The sequence below is a fragment of the Humulus lupulus genome, chromosome 3 (genome assembly GCF_963169125.1).
Source record: "Humulus lupulus chromosome 3, drHumLupu1.1, whole genome shotgun sequence".
NCBI classification, from domain to species: Eukaryota; Viridiplantae; Streptophyta; class Magnoliopsida; order Rosales; family Cannabaceae; genus Humulus; species Humulus lupulus.
In genome coordinates, this window is record NC_084795.1 from 57,871,632 (window position 1) to 57,878,660 (window position 7,029).

Here is a 7,029-nt window from a genome sequence, read left to right on the forward strand (position 1 = left end):
AGTCTAATCGACTCCCTCAGGAAAAGGATCCCCAAGTTGCTCGTAGAGTGACACAAAAGGTGGTAGAACGAGTACCTTGTATGGAAGAAAATCTATTAGAAGAAGCTAAGACATAAGCTTCTCCAAAACCTCCTCGCCAAGCTAAAAAAACTAGCAAACCCAAGAGAAAGGTTACCCAGACTTTTTCCACAGAGATCCAACAAACTACTACACTTAAGCTGAGGAAAAAAGAAGATTGTGTGCCTTCCTGGTTTGTAGGTAAGCTTTCTAAGCTAAACTCTAAAATTTTTGATAAGCATATTCAGTCTTTGGGTCTTGAAGGAGTGAATGTGATTTGTCCACATCAACACCAAAGAGCCAATAATCCTGGTGGAGCTTATTGTGCCTGGTCTAAGTATCACATTTATGCAGGAGCCACAATCCACTTGCATCCTTTCTTTAGGTCAATAGCGGATTACTTTAAAGTTTCTCCCTGCCAAATTGCTCAAATGGGGTACAAGCCCTATCTTCTCTATACATTCTCTACCACTTCCAGGGCTTGAACCCACCTACCCCTCACGAGGTACACTATTTGTTCAATTTTAGGACTAACCCTGGCAAAAAAGGGTTAAGTATGTTGATGGTATAGCCCATAAATCGAATCCTAGGAAGTATTATACGGAATATATCCTTACTCAAAACATTAAAGCCAACAACTTGGCTTTTACGTATGCAGGTCCTTTTGATCAACCTCTCCAAACATGGGAAATGCATGCTCGAGCAGAAGATCTTGCTAACATGGCCCTAGAGGAGAAGGTGTTAAGCAGTTGATCTCCTTGGAGGATCTATGATTGGTGGGATTGTTACCGAACAACTGAGATATAATCCAAGGGAAGAAAGAAGAACAATGATAAGGAAAATGGAAAGGGCAATAATTCCAAGAAAACCAAGAAGGCCCCAAAATCCAAAGAGAATAAGAATGACAACAACTCAAAGAAGAAATCACCAAAAGGAAAATGTTTCCACTATGGAGTTAAAGGTCGCTGGAAGATAAACTTTCAGAAGTATCTCTCTGAGCTGAAAAAAAAGGTAAATGTGATTTACTTATACTTGAAACTTGTGTAGTGGAAGCCAAAATGTCATCCTGGGTTTTAGATTCAAGAGCCACTAACCATGTTTGTTCTTCTATGAAGATACTTGAGTCATCAAGGGTTCTGATAGATGGCGAGGTGACCATATAAGTTGGAAGTGGTGCGCTAGTTTCAGCAACAACAAAGGGAATATTTTGTTTAATTTTGGGGAACAATTATTTTGTTTTGAACAATTTTATTTTATTCCTTGATTTTCTAGAAATTTAGTTTCTTTTTCTATGTTGCATGAACAATTTTTTTATATTTCTTTTAGTAATAATGCGATTGTTATTTTGAAGAATTATTTCAAAATATGTTAAGTAGAACATAATAACAGAACATATATGCTCAAACCAAATGATCGAACATAATTCAGAATTATTTAAAGTAGCAAAATCGCAAGGTAACAAAAGACAAAAAGTTTCATACGAAGATGTCACATATTTTTGGCATCTTAGACATTGTCGTATAAGTCTATATAGGATAAACCGGTTAACAAAAGATGGACCTTTGAGAGAACTAAGAGTTGGAACTCTTCAAGTGTGTGAATCTTGTCTAGAAGGAAAAATGACAAAACATCATTTCTCAGCGAAAGGCAATAAAGCTTGGAGCTTGTACAGAGCGATGTCAGTGGTCCAATCAATGTACAAGCAAAAGGTGGGTATGAGTACTTTGTCACTTTTATTGACGATTACTCAAGATATGGTCATACTTACTTAATGCTTAGGGAACCTAAAACCATTGATAAGTTTCAAGAAATCAAAGCTAAGGCTGAGAAGTAGTTAGGTAAGACTCTTAAGACACTTCAATCTGATCGAGGTGGAGAATATTTGGTTTTAGAATTCAAAGATTTCTTGCTAGAGCATGGTATTCTATCCCAACTCACAGCGCCCAGAAGAGCACAACAAAATTGTGTTTCTCAAAGAAGAAACAAGAACTTGTTAAACATGGTCATGTTTATGTTAAGCTACTCTTCACTCCCTCTCTCATTCTGGGGATATGCACTTCAAACGACGACTTACATTTTGAATGTGGTCCCATAGAAGAACATTACAAAATTGCCACTGGAATTGTGGAATGGAAACAAACCAAGTTTGCACTATTTTCGCATTTTGGGGCTGTCCTGCTCATGTTATTAAATCTAAATTAGGGAAACTTGATTCATGGTTTGAAGTGTGTATTTTTATTGGCTATGCTCTAGAGACAAGAGGTGGTTATTTCTATAGTCCCAAGGATTAAAAGGAATTTGTCTCCACAAATGCGACCTTCCTTGAACATGACTATATGAATAACTATAAACCTCAGAGCAAGGTAGAATTGGAGGAACTCACAGCTGATAAGATCCCATCACAATCTTCTTCATCATTAAATGATAATTGACAAACTGAGGAAAGCACAATTCCCTAAAAGAGAAACCTCGGTGCAACGTTGTAGTGGGAGGATTGTCAGACAACCTGTTTGTTACGAACATGAGGCTCATGTCCTTGTTTTTGATATAGACAAGGAAGATCCATTAACCATTAAAGAAGCAATGGATGATCTGAAAAAGGAGAAATGGAAACAAGCCATGAACCAAGAAATGGAATCGATGTATTCCATTTCTATTTGGGAACTTATGGATCCACTTGAAGATGTCACTCCCATAGAGTGTAAGATATACAAGAAGAAAAGTGGTGTGGATTGGAAAGTAAAGACTTTCACAGTAAGGCTAGTAGCCAAAGGTTACCCTCAGAGAGAAGGTATTGATTATGAAGAAACATTTTCTCCTGTGGCCATGCTCAAATCCATTTGCATCCACTTAACCATAGCGGATGCCAATGATTATGAGATATGGAAAATAGACGTAAAGATAGCTATTCCGAATGGCTGTCTTGATGAAAAGTGTCTATATGGTACAACTAGAAGGGTTCATAAAGAATGGGGAAGATCAAAAGGTGTGGAAGTTGTTGAAATGCATTTATTGATTATAGCAAGCATCTGTTAGGAAAAGTTCCTAGTGGGTAGTGGAAATTGTGGAAATTGACCCTTGTATCAACTCTTACCTTGAATAGTGTTGATAGAGCCACCTCAGAGACCTATGGACCAATAATTCCAAGCTCCAATAGATAAAAGATTATTAACCAAAACTCTTTGATTCAATAATCATATTTATTAATCTCATAATTACTCCACTATAAATATGAGACTGCAGTCTTGAGAATTAAAGACATATTTACTGAGTATTTTATTGTAACCATAAAGTGTCCATTGATATAATCATTACATACAAATTAATCCTCTATTGATGATTCATAATTAAGTGGTAATAAAATTACTGTTTTACCCTTTTAACTATATATTGACTCCTAGTGTACCATTGACTTTACTAGTGAAGGTTAATTCATAATTTGATTATGAATTTTACGTCAATAACCTTTCCAGTTCCAAAATCCAACCCAATAGGGAACTATCATTCAATCTATGAGAAGGTATAGATTTCATATCTGTTAAGCTATGTCCCCAGTGATATACATCATTGTGTCCCTAAAATAATAGTTCTTAGCCTGATCATTCTGACAAACAGTAACACATGAATCAAAGGATCAAATGACATATATACGAGTTCATAGTAACTTCAGGATTAAGATCAGTTTGTATATGATCATCAAGTGATGTGTTTTATAATACTACAAAATGTATTTATACAAGTATTATTCAATCACATCTGGTCCAATTATACATACTCTCAGTATGCAAAGTACCTCCACTAAAGTGTCCTAATACACTAGTCACCCAGATCTAGGTCACATGTATCCATAATACTAGTGTAATGTACTAGGAGTAATTAATCTAAAGATTGCATAACTTTATTTTACTACGAACTATTTAAGTCTGTTATCTAAATCTCGATCCTCTCATACCAATTTGAGATTGAGACCACATAGATGAAGTAGGGAATATTTTGATATTTACTTAATATTATTAACAATAATATAGTACATAAGCTACATATATACAATACTTCAACTAATTTATTTATTTCATTAAGACCATTGTCAACTACAATTACTTTAAGAAAAAAATTCCCAACAATCTCCCACTTGCTCTAAAGATAATGAGGCATTTCCCTTAACCCCATGCTTCTTACACGACCCTAAAAGATTTAATAGATAAAGTCTTTGTGAATGCATCTGCAAGATTATCTTTCGAGGCAATATTCAAGATAGTAACTTCTCAGTTGACTATCTCTCGGATCACGTAATATTTACTCTTGATGTGCTTTCCCCTCTTGTGAATTTTGGGTTCCTATGCATTATCTACTGTCCCATTGTTAACACAGTATAGAAGAAGTGGATGATCCATGCTTGGAACAACTTCCAGATCAATATTGAACTTCCTGAGCCACACAACCTCTTTAGCTGCTTCAAAAACTACTATGTATCGACTTCCATGGTGGATTTTAAATACTGGATTGTTTCATACTTCTCCAAACTACAACACCTCCTCCAAGTGTGAAAATCGATCCAGATGTCAACTTTCAACTTTTTTTTTTCTGATTTAAAATCAAAATCAGTATATCCAGTGGGGTTCAGGTCTCCACCTGAATACACAAGCATGTAATCTCTAGTTATTCTAAGATACTTGAGAATATTCTTTATTGCTGTCCAATGACTCAATCCAGGATTGGATTGATAACGACTGACTATCCCTACTGCAGAATAGATGTAAGGTCTAGTGCATAACATTGAATACATTAGACTGCCTACTGTAGAGGCATAAGGATACTATGTCATGTCCTCCTCTTCCTAAGGTGTTTGTGGACAATGTTCTTTAGACAATTTAACTCCCGACTGGGTTGGCATAGTGCCTTTCTTGGAGTTTTGCATGCCAAAGCATTGTAACACTTTATTAATATAAGTTGCTTGATACAGTGCCAAAACTTTGTTCTTTTGATCTCTACAGATCTAAATTCTCATAACATATTTAGCTTATCCCAAATCCTTCATGTGGAATTTCTCACCTAACCATTTCATTACTTTTGATAATGTTTCTATGTCATTCCCAATGAGTAAAATATCATCAACGTAAAGAACAAGGAATACAAAAATCTTATCTTTGATTTGTTTGTAAACACAAGCTTTATCAACATTTTGTTCAAGACCAAACGTTTTGATTGTTTCATCAAATCTAAGATTCCAAGATCTTGCAAACTTTTTGATCTTGGCTTTTAAATTCAAAACCTTCTAGTTGAGACATGTAAATGGTTTCATCAAGATAGCCATTCAGAAAATTTGTTTTAACGTCAATTTTCCAAATCTCATAATGCATGCAAGCCGCTTTGGATAAGAGTATGCACATCGATTAAAGCATGGCCACAAGTGAAAAAGTTTCTTCATAATAAACTCCTTCTTTCTATGTGTAGCCTTTTTCCACTAGCCTTGCTTTAAAAGTCTCGACTTTCTCATTTGTTCCCCTCTTCTTCTTAAATATCTATTTACAACCAATAGGTTCAACATTTTTAGGTGGATCTTCAAAAGTCCAGACAGAATTGGAATACATTGATTCCATTTCAAGCTCCATGGAGTTTAGCCATTTTTCTATCATAATATTCCATTACATCTCTATATGTCAATGTCTCATCTTCTTTTGTATTAGACACAAGCATTTGAACTTCATGTTCATAGCGAACTAGTTGTTTACCAACCATCCCACTACGACGAAGCTCTCCATTATTCTGACTAGAACTAGCGATATCATTTGGTCGTTTTTCATTTGCCACTATTGATGATTGCTCTTGTTTATTTGAGACCATTTCCTCAAATATGACTTTACTTTGAGGTTCGTGGTTATTTATATAGTCATGCTAAAAAAAAGTAGCATTTGTAGATAGAAACTTTTTGTTATCTTTAGGACTATAAAATATACCCCATTTTGTTTCTTTGGAATATTCTACAAACATTTTCAAACTTCCCAATCTTCCTATTAAGCACGTGTGCAAGACAACCCCATTTACAAAAATGGCACAAACTAGGTTTAGTAGCATTCCATAATTCCAGTGGTGTTTTCTTATTAGACTTAGATGGAACCACGTTGAGTATGTATAGAGCACATTTTACTGCATAACCCCAAAATGTCAAAGGAAATGATGAGAAACTAATCATCGATCTAACCATATCTAATAAGGTTTTATTCCGCCTTTTTGAAACACCAATTTGTTGTGGCTTTCTAGGTGTAGTGAGTTGGGATTGAATTCCATGCTTACGCAAATGGTCCTCAAATTCATAATCTAAGTACTCTCCACCTCGATCTGATCGAAGTACTTTAAGTGATTTACCTAATTTCTTTTCAGCTTTTTCTTGGAATTACTTAAGCTTACCAAAAGTTCCAGATTTCCTTTGCATTAAGTATATTTAACAATATCTTAAATAATCGTCAATGAAATTGATGAAATATTCATAACCTCCTCTAGCTTGGACATTTAATGGACCACAAACGTTTGTGTATAAGATGAAGTTGTTCTGTGGCTCTTGAACCTTTAGCAAAGAAAGGCTTCTTGGTCATTTTGCCTTCTAGGCACGATTCACAGACTAGGAGAGAACCAATAGACAGTTCCTCTTAAAGGACTATCTTTTTTTGTCTGTTAATTCTGTCTAGACCAATATGTACCAATCTTAAATTCCACAGATATGTTTCACTATAAGAATTTGTGTTTTGTCTTTTAATAGATATGGGATTTGCAGTTTTAAATAACTTAGAATTATAAACATGCTCAACATTGGGCTCTAATTTGTAAGGTCCACCATTAGACTTTGCAGAACAAATGTTAAAATCATATTTTGAAATAAGAATTGAATTATTATTAAAAGAAATATGAAAACCTTATTCATAAATTTTGATAAGGAAATAAAATTTCTAGAAAATCTAGGAATAAAATAAACAT